Source organism: Protopterus annectens, chromosome 7.part0 (assembly GCF_019279795.1).
Source record: "Protopterus annectens isolate FY-2018-M chromosome 7.part0, PAN1.0, whole genome shotgun sequence".
NCBI classification, from domain to species: Eukaryota; Metazoa; Chordata; order Ceratodontiformes; family Protopteridae; genus Protopterus; species Protopterus annectens.
The window spans coordinates 1,615,359,310-1,615,375,973 of NC_056739.1; positions in this window are offsets into that span (position 1 = coordinate 1,615,359,310).

The following is a 16,664-nucleotide window of genomic DNA, read 5'->3' on the forward strand; positions in this document are numbered from 1 at the left end:
GCAATAGGGACACATTGACAAATACCGGTCACTTTGTCCTGACTGCCATAAACCCATGAGGACACTGCTTAATATGATTTATTTTGCAGGTGTAAAGTGCATACTGATGATGTGCATGACTTCTTCAGTGACAAACCTGTCTGGGACTGGATGGCTGAGATGGCCCACTGCTATTTCCTGAAGGCCCACATCCACAAGACCCAGCATTTTATGGTCTGGTACTGTCTCCAACTGACTCAGCAGTGGAGCACAGGGATGAGTATTTGTGTGATGACCTGTGGAGACAGAAAGTAGAGTAATGAAATATCATCATATGTATTATGTTTAAATCTCACTGGCTCAGTGACATACCTCACTGTCTACATAGTCAAACTTCACTCTCTGCTACCATCGTGGTAGCCCCAAAGTATGTGCCCTTATCTGAAAAAACATAGTAGAAAGTGACAACTTTCACTACACTATCAGGGACTGGCCCACAACTGACTTTGCAATCATCAAGTATTGCAGTACAGCATCCATATTCCAAATAGATATATTGACTAGAAGAACACACATGTGCACCATTTAGTATATGCAAGCTATTAATATCTTAATAATATCACAAACCTTAATGTAAAGCTGTACCCTAGCACTGGAGCATCTTTTCAAGAAAGACAGGAATCAAACACATCCTGAATATTCACATACAGGGGACCCACGAAGAAAAGTGATGAATGAAAACAAATCATTCAGCAGGAAAATTGCAACTTGATCTTATGAGCTGTCCTCAGAAATATGTGATGTTATCCATTGTAGTGTGAATCATGCTCAATGTCTGAGATTATATATGTTATGTAACTTGCTGCAGAAAACACACTATCTCCGTGAAGACCACACCAACAGCAGAGGATATACCCATAGTTGGTTGAGGACACATATGGCTATAATATTATCCACATTTGGCAGCTAATATTAAAGCCTACAGCTACACATGTATAAAGAATCAGAACAATAAACATAGTTCAGCCTGGTGCACATTGAGTTCCTCAGCAGCACAGTGCTGAACATTTGTGTTTGAACATTTAACAATTTGACATGGAAAACGTATTCCTCACTTTCAATTACACTGTACAATGCTGCATCCCTTATAGTATAGAAATCATGCTTTAATCAGCGATCGAAAACTGCACAGCAAAATGCACATAAGGTTACTAGAATTGATATAATTTATTTTCAGTCATACAGTTCCTCATTACATATTCTAAAATATAGTAAAGATTTCCTGATCAGTGTTGGCAATTTATATTCTAGAACACATATTTCAGAAAATTAGATGCAGGAAAGTCACAATCCTATTTGACCTCTTATTTCTTTGCAAAACAAGTGACTGCAAACATCCATATTAGTGATTTAAATCTACATCAACATTTGAACAAAACTTGCTGGATGGATCAGTTCCACGCTCAGTGTAATACTAGCCTATAGAATAAGTTACCATTAAAACTGAAGCAAACTTCTATTTTGCCGACTTTTAAGAATCTTGATGATTGTTATGTGCTTGTAAAGGATGGCAAGAACCTTTAGGTGTGTCTGTTTAAAGATATATATGGCTAGGCTATTAATGGTTCTGAGATTGATCCAGATGTTCCTATTTAGTATGGTCCTGATGTTCCTATTTAGTATGATCCAGATGTTCCTATTTAGTATGGTCCTGATGTTCCTATTTAGTATGATCCAGATGTTCCTATTTATTATGGTCCTGATGTTCCTATTTAGTATGATCCAGATGTTCCTATTTAGTATGGGCCTGATGTTCCTGTTTTTTGACAAGTAAAAATGAAGGAGAAAATTGTATACTTCTTGCCAAGTCAGAATACAGAATGTTGAGGTGTTCCTTTGATAGGTCTCTGGGCCATGTGTAAGAGAACACCCACTATATTGCAGCCTCAATTGAAAGCTGCTAAAGCATTTCAGCTGAAGAAAAGGAAGCCTCCGATAATCAATGAATCAGACCATTCATAGGAGACAAGTGTGCAGCTGTACCTTGACTCTAGCCTAAAGTAGACAGTTACTGATTGCTGGAGAGATACTGTGGTAGACTATGTGTCAGCGGCGATGATGATGATGATGATGATGATAATAATAATAATAATAGTAATAAATAGTAATAATAATAATAACATCCACTAATGTTTTGAAAAATTAAACTCATTGCCATTTAAAACCACATCCCTTACCCACACTTAGACTCCAGGCAAGCACTTTGGATATTCGTGTAGCATATTCTGAGGAATGGCAGGTGAACTTCGTTTAAGGTCTTATCTATCTAAACATTGGTCTCTCCTGGTTGTTAATTACGATGCCCTACACTAGCTAAGGGATCTCTATTCCCTACAGTGACACTGACAACAACATAAAAATTCCATAAGTATTGTAGCTATCAAAAACACCACTGAAGTTCTGTGTAGAAGAATGGTCCTGTGACACACCTCATGAATCTGATCTACTTGAAAGTCTTTGCTTTACTATGCTTAGTAAACCTGTAGCATCATTTTCATCCTGCATTATAAACACAATGTTCTCCAATGGTCCTTGATCTTACATTCCCTATAGCAATAAACACTCAGTTAGGTATATCATTCACTACATAGCATTTTCTAATCACTCATTTCAACTCCAGGCCAAAGTGCAATTTTTGTGTATCCCAAAATTAATCTTTTACTCATTGTATGAAACAGTATCCTGAATAAATGGAAATTGGTGCTTCATAACACAAATGTGTCAGAAATTTGGTCTGAATATACTGAATGACTCAAAAGTAATGAGCAAACATTATTGTATGTGGTCATCCCAGCCTCATAACCTTGCCACCTTTCAGTACTTTCTTCAAAAACTCATAACAAATACATTTTCCAAAGGTGTTCAGGAAAGTGCCTACTGCTATTTACTCATAGTCTGATGAGATATTTCCTGGTAGTATTACTGTACAACTGTCAACTGGTATTGTAATGTATGTTTTGTTTGTTTATTTATGTATGTTAAGAACCTAGCCGGATCTCTCCATAGCACTGTCTGGTAAAGTGCGTTGCACAGAGTTACAGAGCAGACAAACAGAGGCTGACAGAATCAAACTCTGTAGCACGGAAAGTAGCTCATTTATAGTTTATAGTCTTAATCCTTTGCATTAACTTCCAGGTTAGTTCCATTGGGCCAAAGTCAGGAGCAATGCCCGATTATACAGGAGTAGGTATAATTTATTATAGTGGCATTCTACCTAAGAAGTGTTTTGGGGATGTGGGGGGAAAAGTGAAATCACTGGACAAAACCTTTATGAACACAATGAGAAAATGCAAACTCTACCAGGGCAATATTTAAAGGCTAGAAAATAAACTTTAAATCTGGAGATCCTCAGGGCTGAATTCTGTCCACACAGCCATTCTAAAGTTAGCTAGCACACATAAATATCCAGTGAGCTTCCCTGCAATTTACCTTTCCATCTGATTGTAATGTCTTTGAAAGCATGGCATCATTTTCTCAGATTGTTTACCAATTGCAGGCTATATATTGCACTACAAGGACACGGCTGGTAGTTTTTAACTTTAGGCTAACTGCCAAGAGCCCAGGGCAGTAACTTTATTGAAATAAAATTATAGTGGTGACATCATACTTCCTTACATTTTGGCTGGTCATAATGCACATTAACATGGCTGCAACATCTATAAATAACTGAGGAGAATGAAGGGTGCAATACATACATACTACAGATTTTAAAATGTGGGTAAGAAAGCAATTCTCTCTAAAAAAATATGTAGGTAATGATTTGGCAGGTTCACAGTCTTTATTGGTAATGCTTAAGATGTTCTGCTTCATTTGCGTGGCAGTCATATGATTAGAACAAAATAACATATTATTATGTAAATGCATCATAAATTATACGGCTAGAGCTTTACTCACTTGTAAGAACATGCCACCTAAGTAGTAACATATTTTAAAAGGACTGCTCAGTTTGAAGATGTCACAGTTATTGCTAGAATCTGTAACTGTTTGGTCATTGTAGTTTATTTCACTTTGTACCACTTTATTTTAAGGGGCGCAGAAGAAGAGTTTATAAGGTTTGAGAAGCTTAGCCATATTACCCAGTCCTAGTGGGTAATTAATAGTGTCCACCAATAAGTAAATTATTTGCACATATCCCAGGAGACATTTTGTGGTCACTCATCCAGTCATCCATGCTGGTTTTAAAGGTATCCACAGAAGTACTCTATTTGATACTAAAATATTAAGCAATATCAGCAAAAGCAGTTACATTACATAGAAAAATTAAAGAGAAGTAAGTGGGTTTACAAAGATCAGAGTTAAATGGAAATCTTTAGGAGCAAAAAGCTGAATTGCTACTGTTGGAAATAAGTGGACTGTTACCAAATAATTTTCATAGCAGAAACATTGTAAAGAATGTGGAAATAATTTCCTGTGTTTTTCTGTATGGCTTAAACATTGCTCAGTGATAGCAAACAGTATTTTAATAACTTGTCAGTAGACTTTACACTGTAAGCCTATACAAATGGGGCAGTGTTATATGTGAGCAGTGATTCTGCAAACAAGCTAAAATATGTAGTGCCGACACTGAGATTGCTGAGAGATTCCACCTGACATTTGTTTCCTCTGGGTGGACGTCTACCTACTGCATATTACTTGTGCTACCTGCACTGTAGCAGCCCAATGATCATGCAGGGACTGGAGATTGTTGTCACCACCAATGTGGTGCTGACGTCTTGCGCATCAGGCTTCACAGCTGTGTGCATTTGCAGCAGTACTAGTTAACTTTTAGTTATTCTGAAATTCATGCACACTGTAGTGATATCATAGACAAAAATGTGCAGGAAAACCTTTGGTTTGTTTACTTGGATAAATCCATGTAAACAAAGAATGCAGAGGGGAGTTGCATTTCTATAATGTTTGACAGGAGGGATGTAGCAGGAAATCACTGCTTCAGAGGAAGGAACTGCTTAATAGAGTCAGTTGTTTAAATGTATAGTCATACTCAATGCCAGAAGGGAAAGCTGTGTTGTTTTCTCACACTAAGTGCATTGATTCATATTTCAACAATAATACTTTAGAGCAATGTGGGATTACTTTGATGGGACAGCTGCACCACTAAGATGCTTTCCAATAGTTGCCAGAGTAAACCAAGGACCCAACTTCCCAAACTGATGGCATTTACCTGTCTGTTAAAGATCTCATGACACTTGCCAATGAGCTTTATTAAAATAACAAGAAAGGTGATCCAAAAACAACAAACAATATATAAATAAATTTCCTCATAAACCTTGATAACCAAGACAATAATTCTTCACCCTTTTCTTTTCTATTTTATAAAATAAACAATTAAATAATGCTACAGTTTATAAGTACAACAGGACTGTACAGTGTTTTTTTGCTAGTCGCCACAAAAAGCAGACGCCAGCAGCTCCTATCCTTTCTTTTTGGTTACCCATTATCCTCATACTATTTCGGTGTATATTCTCCTGTTCTGTATTTTACCCTTCCCTGAATTCATTTCTAGCCACACTCATAACTGCCTTTGTTAGTGCACCTGCCCTATTTTACTGTCTTCAGACTATTACATATTAATGTTTTATTATTTTTCTGCCCTACTTTTAGCTGCTAGTAAGACCTCTCCCCCCTCCAAAGCCCCTCTCTATTGTAGCTTACTTTAACCATACAGCACTGGGTTCACTTCAAATAAATCTGCTTGTGTAGCTTGAGGCCAGTGTTCTTTTGTAAGCATACTTCTGCTTATATTTTATTTATTTTTTATTTATTTCTGGTGAAACCTTTAGAAACTTTATATCCTTGTCTCTCAGGTTAGTTTTTCACTATCTTTTTTTGATTGTTTCTCTGACTTCATCTTGACCAGGATGCTAGCTCCGCTCCGTTTGCCCTCGCTAAGCTCGGGCTCACTTTGCTCCGCTACCCTATCCCCATTCTCACCCCATTACAATTACCTTTATACCTAACTATCCCTCCCCTTCCTGTCCCACTAGCCACTACAATTCCACTTTCTGCCGATTGCCACAACCACCTTACTGATCTGTCAATCTTGTCAACACCACTTCCTCTATACCACTGCCTCTACCTACTCTATCTGACCATATTTTATTCCAACATGTATTATTTTCTAATATCTTCTGCACTACTCCTTATTCTCTTTATCTCCACCTCTTACCACTCCAATCTCTCTGACCCACTCCTATGTTCAACAACTTCCCATTCATACAACATATATCCAACTACTTCATCTTTTACTATCTCCCTTCATCTCTTTACTACCTCTACCTCAAGTCTATTTAAACTATCCATAATACAGGTTTTTAAACCTTCCCACAAAGCTAAGTCAAAACTGTACAAACTCCATCTAGCATCTACTACACACTCTCTCCTCACTAAAAATCTACTTTGTTCTGGAGATATCCATCCCAACCCTGGCCCCTCTTCTTCTCTCCCCACCCTCACTCTCCCCAAAACTACCTCTACACTGCCCCCATCTTACTCCTCTAACAGTCACCAACGTCAGTCACAACAGTCATCTCCATCCAAATACTTAACTATTTACTCATTGAATATTCAGAGTCTAGCAAATAAAGTTACCAAGCTGCACTTATGGATAGCTCTCAATACCCCTCACATCCTTTCCCCATCTGAAACCTGGCTCAAGCCACAAATCTCAAATAGTGAAATACTCCCACCAGGTTATAATATCTTCCTATCTGATAGACCTGTAAAAAAGGGGGTGGTGTGGCCATCCTCTACTCAAACAACCATAACCTCTCACCTTACCCTTTCCCAATTCCTAACTTCCTCCCAGCTGAAATAATCATCCTTAACTGCCATCTAAATCCCCATAAAAAACTTGCAATTGCCTCTATCTACCTTCCTCCTGGTAACAATCTGCCCATTCTTGAAAACATCCTATCCTGGTTCTCCCACAACATACCATATGAGACTCTTATCCTTGGTGACGTCAACATTGATTGGTCCAAACTCACAACTGACTCCCCCCAACTCAGTATCCTCCTACATGGCTTCCACCAACTTATAACATCTCCCACTCGTTTCCATAAAAATTCCACCTCCAGCTCCATCATAGACTGGCTCCTTACCAGTCCCCCCCCCCCACCAATACCACAATCCCACCACCTTACCTGACTCCATCAGTGATCATCTCCCTACCACCATCTTAAAACACTACTCCCATATTCCTAAACCCCACCTTATCAAAGACTGTCGAAAACTATCGACTTTCAATTCATCCCACTTTAACTCCATCCTCCACAACATAGATTGGCCCATCCTAAAACATCTTCATGAGTACTCTAAACTCCTTAGCTCCCTCTAGGAAGATTAGAGTAAAATCAAATCATGCTCCCTGGCTCTCCAACGAGACTAGGTCCCTTATGAAACAAAGAGATAGTGCTTGGAAAACCTGGACTACATCTAAACAGCCACCTCTTCTTCAGAAATACAGGCAACTGAGGAACCTTGCAAAAAAAACATACAACTAATGACAAAAAGTTATACTATAGCTCTGCTCAGCTTAACAACAAATCCAATCCTTGAAAACTTTGGTCAACTCTCAACAACATCCTCTATCCTGGAAAGCCCTATAATCCCTTCCCATACCCTAACTCTTCCTCTCTGTAAACAGCTACCCTCCTGAATAAACACTTTATCTCTTCCATCCAAAATGTGGTAATCTCTAAGCCAAACTCTACTTTGACACCCACCCCTCCAAGTCCCACTAACACAACTTTGTTTGCATTTGAGTCAGTTCCCATTACTTACATCAAATCTCTACTACTCAAGCTAAAACCTTGCTCTCTTTCCACTGACAATCTATCTCCTACATTCCTCAAACTTGCTGCTGACTCAATTGCCTATCCTATATCTATACTAATTAATCAATCTATTCTGGGATCAACTGTCCCCACCCTTTGGAAATCTTTCTTTACTATCCCTCTTCCCAAAGGTGGAAACTCCACTGACCCCCTCAAACTACCAACCCATTGCTATTCTGCCCCCCTCTCCAAGATATTAGAAAAATTTATTCACTCACAGCTTCTCAATCACCTCCTCACGCACCACTTACTTATCCCTACCCAACATGGATTTCACCCTCACCACAGCACCACCACTTCCCTCTTCTCCTTCACTCATATCATTGCAGAGGCCCTAGACAACAATAAACTAATTTCCTGTCTCTTCCTAGATCTCTCCAAAGCCTTTGATACTGTTGCTCATCCTCTACTACTGTCCAAACTTGCAAATCTCCACCTATCCCCCTCTGCACTTGCCTGGTCATATAGTTACCTATCTAGCAGGAAACAGTCTGTCAAATGGCTCTTATCCTCCTCACCTTTCCTTCCCATCTCCACTGGTGTTCCCCAAGGCTCCATCTTGGGACCCCTTTTGTTTAACATTTTCACCAATGATCTTTACACCTCAAGCAAAAAAATCATCCCTTCTTCAGTATGCCGATGACTCTACACTTATATCCATATCAAATAACATTCCTGAACTACACTCCCTGACCCAACAAGCCCTACTATCCACTGAACAATGGCTCTCTCACAACCTACTGATCCTAAACCCCAAAAAGATCAAACTCCTACTTTTCCTTCCCCATTCTCTTTCTTATCACAAAACCACACTTTTTATTAAATCTTCTAACAATACAACTATCCAACCTGACACCCACACAAAACTCCTAGGGGTCATTATCGATGACAAACTAAAGTTCAACCTACACATACTCCAGTGTATATAAAAAAAAAAAAAAAAAAAAAAAAGCAGAAACTAGGTCTGCTATATCGGAACAAAAAATTCCTAACCCCTGAATCTAGACTTACCCTGGGCCAGGCACTCCTCCTCCCCTCCCTCTTGTATGTTGCCCCAGTTCTTACCAATATCCAGGCCTCCAGTCTAAACAAACTCCAACAGACTTACCATAAAATAGCCAGATTCATTACTAACTCCCCATACAACTCACACCACTGCATTTCTTTAAACTCTCTTCAATGGCTTGAACTTCCCCAATTTCTGCTATCTTATCAATTTCATATGCTACACTATATTCTTTATAAAACCTCCTTCTGTCCATCTCTATCTTCCTTAGTCTCCATCTACATCCCATCCCGGACCCTCCGTACTTCTAACCAACAATTACTTGATATCTACCACCCAAAAAGGTCAGTAGGCAAACTACTCTACAAACACTCACTTCCCATGCTTGGAACAAACTTCCCCTTCACTTACGTTCAATCTCCCACACCTCACACTTTAAGAATGAACTAAAAGCTTATTTTCTCAATTCCAGGACCTGCCCTTGTCATGTCCCCACCTAGTCTTCCTTCCTTTTAGGTACCCTCTATAGGACCATACTTAGTACCTCATCACACCTCTCTCTCAAATGTGTCAACTATGCATTTGCATAATTTTATACAAACAAAAAATTTTAAAAAATTTAAAAAATTCGTTTATTTGTATTTGTGCAATAAACTGGTCCATCATAGCTGTGTTGTGATCATTTTTTGACACAGTTCCAGCACAGCGTGGATTTTCATTGTGGTTGTCTTCAGTGAGTTTGCTGAGAAGAACATTTTCAGTTGGTCGGAGCTCCTTGCTTTTTGGTTTGGTGTTTTTTGGCATTTGTTCTTGGTTCCCAAAAAAATTTTTATTGTTGACCTATTGAACTATATCAATGTAAAATTATGTTACTAGGCTTTTTTTTAATGCAACTTTAACTTTTATGCATGTAGCTCAGCATATGTGAATCTTCTTGCTATAACTGCTATTATAGCAATATTGTTTAAAAGTTTACTTGTTTAAAAATGTACTACTGGAGCTTTTCTCCTCAGGTCTCCACTGAAAATGGGCCACAAGCCCAGTTGGACAAACCCAGTTAACAAATGTCAATAAATAAATAAATAATAATCAGATTCATAGCTTTTTTCGCAAGTCACGTTATTCAATTAAATAATAAAAATTAAAATAATAATCATTACCTCTGTAAGGCTTCCTAAAGAAAAAAAATAGTCTATTAAACTCAATGGAAGTAAGGATAATGCATGGTTTTCCGACAGTCAGCAGAGTCCAGACAAAGTCAGTCAATGGGAAATCCATGCTTTTCCCACATAAATAGTGATTAATACAGTTATTCGAAGGCTTCCGTAATATTTTGTTATGCATTGCTTTTGACATTTGGTGCTGTTCTTCCATATGTGTATATTAAAATAGTTATTTTTGTACTGTAAGCACAGTTTCCAGTACTGCATTTGCTAGCCCTTTGTTTTGACTTCCTGTAACAAAATTGTGATATTTTAAAACTGCAAATTCTTCTTATTGTTTGGTTCCAACAGTAGCAGGCATCAGCTTGAGTGTAACAGCCATGCTTGCTTCAGGCAGCTGCAGGAAGTTTCATCACTCTCCTTTTTCTTTACATACAGTGCTGTGCTGGAGTGATGTAATTGCATGTTAGCTTGATATGTATGTATGTGCATGCATGCATGGATCAATATCAGAATGAATGTAAGCTGATTGTAGGCTGGTTGTCCTTGTATACATTTTGAAACATCTTAAGTGTTAGTGCACTGTGACAATGCTGACCTAAAATTTACCTGTCTCACTTTGTACTTGATACAACAAGAAGGTATTCACCACTAACTCTGGGCAAGACCGCAATCCAAATTGTAGCTTGCTACAGACCCCCCACCATGCCCCAGGATTCACACTCCTCATTTCTTGATACACTGGAAAGTATTAGGGTACAATGCAACACACTAATAATGGGTGATTTCAACTACCCCACCATTAACTGGGAAAACTACTCATGTACCAACTCTTTTGCTCAACGATTTCTAGAATTCATAAAATCCAACACCTTGGATCAACTTATTCACACTCCCACCAGGGGCAGCAATATCCTAGACCTGGTCATTACCAACATGGGAAACCGGTGTTCCACACCAGAGGTCAATTCCTCGTTGGTCAGATCCGACCACAAGCTAATCAGCCTAGACATCCACATCCCATCCCCACCCCCAGTTAGGGAAACCATTGTAAAAAACTTCTCCAAAGCCAACTTCACACTTCTTAAGACAGAAGTGGTAAACTTCATGACACCCATGCAGACGGACAACAGAGGTATGACTGCCGAATCCTACACAAATGCACTTTATAAGCACTTACACGAGTGCATGGATTATGCTATCCCTAATAGAACCAAGATGTTATCCCCAAAAAAAGGAAGCCATTCTGGTGGTCCTCTGCCATAAACAAACTCTACAACAGAAGAAAGAAACTATTGCAAAAAAGAGTAAAATCTCATGACTGGAGGAACTCCCTGGTCAACCTCAGTAAGAAGCTGAGATCCCTCATAAAATCCTCCAAAGCTAGTTAAGAAAACAAAATTGCCACTGACTCTAAAGACAACCACAAAGCATTCTATAGCTATGTCAAGAATCTAAATGGGAACACTCAGATCTGCTCTGAGTTACAGCACAATGGCACTAAATACACAGAACCAACTGATATTGCCAACATCCTAGCAGATAGGTTCAGTGCTAACTTTACCCCCCCCCCACCCCCTAGAGGGCCCATCTCTATACCGGAAGAATGCAAAGTTCCTATAATCATGGCTGCACAGGTAAAAAACACACTCTCCAAAGCCAAGAGCACAGCATCCATGGGACCTGACAATATCCCAGGCTGCGTTCTACATGAACTACAGAATGAACTGGCACCCTACCTAAGTACCATGTTCAATCATAGCCTCACCTCAGGCTTTGTACCCACTGAATGGTGCACTACAACGGTTATCCCACTCCACAAAGGGGGAGCCATGATGGACCCCGGGAACTACTGCCCCATTAGCCTGACAAGCTTGGTCTGCAAGGCCATGGAACGTATCATCATGGAACTCATAAACAAAGACATTGGTAATCTCCAAACTCTGGACTCTACCCAGTTTGGATTTGTAAAAGGCAGATCATGTCTTCTAAACCTGGTTGACTTATTTGAAGCAGTCACCAAAGCCATAGATGAGGGTAAAATGGTTCACACAGCTTATCTAGATCTCGCCAAGGCTTTCGACACCATCCCCCACTCTGGAATTATAGATAAGCTCACTAAACTAGGTATATATCCCTATGTCACAAGATGGGTTGCCAACTGGTTCATGGACAGAACCCACACTATGAAAGTAGCGGATTCCAAATCCGACATCAGACCAGTGACAAGTGGAGTACCACAGGGTTCAGTCCTGGGTCCTCTCCTGTTTGGTATCTACTTCTCTGAGGTGCAGGCCAACACAGAAGGTCTTTGGCTAACAAAGTTTGCAGATGACTGCAAACTAAGAGCCATAATCAAAACTCCTAATGATGTGGACAAACTACAAAAGGGCCTCACTGAGACAGATACCTGGTGTCAAAGCCATGGCCTGAAGCTCAATGCCAAAAAGTGTATCGTCATCCCCTTTGGTAAAAACTCTATACCCATGAACTACCACATAGCTGGTAGTCTATTAATGCCGAAAATGTGATAAGAGACCTTGGGACACAGGTGGACAGTAGTCTCTCCTTTGATAATCACATCGCCACAGTGGTCAGGAAATCCTTCTATGTGGCTCATCTCATCACAAAAGGATTCTCATCCAGAAAAAAAGAGGTCATTGTTCCCCTCAACTCATCACTCATTAGACCCATTATAGAGTACAACGCCCATTTTGGTATGTACCTCACAAGACATCTACAACAACTGGAAATACCACAGAAATACCTCACAAAGAGGATTACTGGCCTCAAACAGATGCCCTAAGTAGACCGTCTCAAAAAACTACAGCTTTACTCCATTGCATATCGCCTACTCAGGGGTGATCTCTGCCTAACATACAAAGCTATGTCAAACCCAGAGCTGTTGGACATGCTCCACTTAAAGAAATCCCAATCCCTCCAAGCTACACGCTCAAGGGACCTACACCTTGTCACCACAATAAACAGAACATACTGGAGGGATAGATTCCTGTCCCAGAGACTTCCCATACTCTGGAACAGACTACCTATCTATGTCAAACAGAGCTCCTCATTAGCACTCTTCAAGAAAAATCTTGATGATTGGATGGGAAATGGGAAATACACCCCGGGGATCACTTCTGTGGCTCTGCTCGACGGGGGCACAGGAAAATAATTTTCTTGGGTGGCGAAAGCCAGGGTACATTTTTTGGCTGCACTTGTATGGGCCAGAGACTTCCCATATTCTGGAACAGACTACCTATCTATGTCAAACAGAGCTCCTCATTAGCACTCTTCAAGAAAAATCTTGATGATTGGATGGGAAATGGGAAATTCACCCCGGGGATCACTTCTGTGGCTCTGCTCGACAGGGGCACAGGAAAATAATTTTCTTGCGTGGCGAAAGCCAGGGTACATTTTTTGGCTAGGATTGTATGGGCCCTAGGGCCGATAGCCTAGTACCTACCTATGAACCTATGAACCTATGAACTAGTTGTATTCAGAGTTCTGATGAATTTAAGTAGGAATTAACTCACTCAGCATTACCAAAATTTGTTGACTGTCCTTATAAATCATTAACAAGTATTAAACTTACTGTACTGTTTACTTAGTTGTGCTTAATCCGTTTTGTTTCTAATGCCTACGTTTATGCTAGACATTGCATGTGCAAGTATGTGTGTGTGTGTGTGTGTGTGTGTGTGTGTGTGTGTGTGTGTGTGTGTGTGTGTGTGTGTGTGTGTGTGTGTGTGTGAATGTGTGGAGCTGGGTCTCTCAGACAGCATCACAGCAGCAAGTTTTATATATAAGTTACACAGTAAAATGGAACAATCTTTTAGATTAGGAAAATGCAGGTAATTGTTCTTACAGACACTTTGATGTAATAATGTGAAATGCCAAAAGTAACTGAGCTTGTGGTAAATATTCCAAGTGTTTTTTTTTTTTTGTTTGTTTGTTTATTTATTTGTTTTTTATCTAAGCATTTTTAACATGTTGAATGGGATGGTCAGCCATGAATTGGGGCAGAGGAAAATGTCAGCAAACAATATGCATAAATGTGAGAGATGTATACTATTTAGAACAAAATGTAGTTTATAACATCAACATGAATGAAAAATAATAGCAGTCACAATGAAAATTTAATAACTGTATTAATTTAGACAGCTGAGGTAACAGACTGTAACAAGATTGAGAAGAGTTACTTCTTGACTCTTGTTTGGAATTCCATCCCTCTGCAAATTAGATCTACCTCTAACCTCTCCAACTTCAAACAACTATTAAAAGACTGCCTAAATAAAACTTGGCTCTGTCCTGCATTTCCCCAAGCTGAACTAGTTCCTCCCTCCTTCCACTCCCAACATACTTTTATTATGTTTGGACAAAAGAAATTAGTAAAATCTATTTCTTAGGTAAAGGTCAAATATATTTATGCCTAGGCTATATTATCTGTTCATCTATTATTTCAATGAGTGCACTCAGTGTGCGGCCACATCAGCACTAGGAGACCTAGGCAGTTGCATAGGGCCCACTGGCCAGGGGGCTGCCACAAAATTTACATTTCTTTTTAAGAATGCACTTTGCATTCATGATACATTTCTTCTTTAAGGACACACTTTTCATTCACGATACATTTCTTCTTTAAGGACACACGCACAGCACATTATAGCAGATTGCAGGAGTTTTACAGGCAGTCTGTTCAAGTGTGTGTGTGTGTGTGTGTGTGTGTGTGTGTGTGTGTGTGTGTGTGTATGTGTGTGTGTGTGTGTGTGTGTGTGTGTGTGTGTGTAATGCTCCAGTTAGGGATGGAAGCTTGGTTAACATTTTCAGGCTCAAACCCTGGACTTTAATTACAGGAGACTAAAACCTGAATCCTCTACACCAGCTACCAAACTGTCATCAAGTAGTGCTGAGTTTCAGTACATTTTCAAGGACTGTTGAGTTTCTGTACACATTCAAAACATACTGAGGTTCTGCATTTTCAAAAAATATTGAGTTTCTGTGTATTTGCAAAGAATGTTGAGTTTCTGTGCATTTTTAATGAATATTGTTTCAATGGAAGAAAAGTTTACTGTTGCTCATGCTAAGTCTGTTTTCAATGTGTAGCTGTCTTGTTTAGCAAATGGCCATCATCAGTGTTTATGCTGTAAAATTTGATGGCAATGTTAGTAGCATAGCAGGTAGCATACTTATCTTTGGTAAAGAAGGCTGTGGGTTTTACTCCCACACCATGTTGACAGAGTGCTGATATTGCAATGCCCTTTAAGGTAGGATGGGGGTGCTGCACTCCTGAGAGTGTCCTCCTTTGGATGAGATACCTAATAACTATGAATCTGTTGCCTGTTTGACAGCCATTCCCTATTGCAATATTACCAGCTTACCATTTGTTACATGTATTCTTCAAGGGCAGCAGACACTGAATCTGTATATAAAACACTGACATGTAAAGTTGTTTGCCAGCAACACCAGTCTCTTCATTAGCTATAGTTCTCTTTAATGTGAAATTATTCAGATGAATTTTACTTCTGCAGAGATTGTGTATATTGACAGATATTAGTGGACTGTAATGACAGACGTTTGAGTGGTCTTTTCTGGTTGAAATGTTCTGTAATGGGTAGTTTTGTCATTATTGGTTCATCCATTTTGTTTCATTGATCACTGGAAAAAATTTCAAATCTACAAATTTAAAACACACTCTAAAAAGTGATGCTTTATTATGCAAGGAATATAATTTAATACAATTAGGATGGTCAATCAAAGAGTGCATGTATGCATGGTCCTAAAAATGTGTGCACAGGCCCTATGGTTTGAAAACAGGCCAAAGGTAAACTTAAACCTCCACTGGCCAGATGTATTTTCTTTGAATATGGGTTTTAATGTTGTTTCAATGAATGTGACTTTCAAGGACAGAGAAATTTACTGGTATGCTAAGTCTGCTTTCATTGTCAAACTGTATTGTTTTGTTAAGTAAATTGCTATCAGTGTTTGTGCTATAAAATTTGAAATAAACATTTTAAATATCTCTAATTATTGTAGAAGTAAAGAAGAAAATAATATGCATATTGACAGGTTTGAACAGTGTTTATGGTAAATGGGGAGAAATAGCCAAGTAATGGGACACTGCAGTGACTAGGGGGGGGCTGCCAGGGGAGGTCTGCCGGAGAGATTATGGGCTGCTGCTGGTGGGGGCTGCTGTAGGGGGCCCTGATCAGGATTTTTTGGGGTGCAAACATGGAGCACCGCCCTGACCCCACCCACTTCAAAGCACCGCCCCCAAACCCCACCCCCTTCAAGCCCCCCCCCCCCAACACACACATACAGCCATTCCAGTATCCCATTACTTGGCTATTTCTCCCCAGTTGCCATAAACACTGTTCAAAACTGTGTGCATATTGTTTTATGCATTACTTCTACAATGATTGCAGATACTTGGTTTTAATTTTCAACTTTAATTTCAAATTTTAGGGCCTCAGGGCCAATAGCTTAGTAACCTCCTATTTTATAGCACAAACACTGATAGACATTTCCTAAACTTAAACAAAGTAATAGTCTTACAATGAAAACAGACTTAGCATTAAAACTTCTCTACCTTTGAAACTCACATGCACTGAAACAGCATTTAAACCC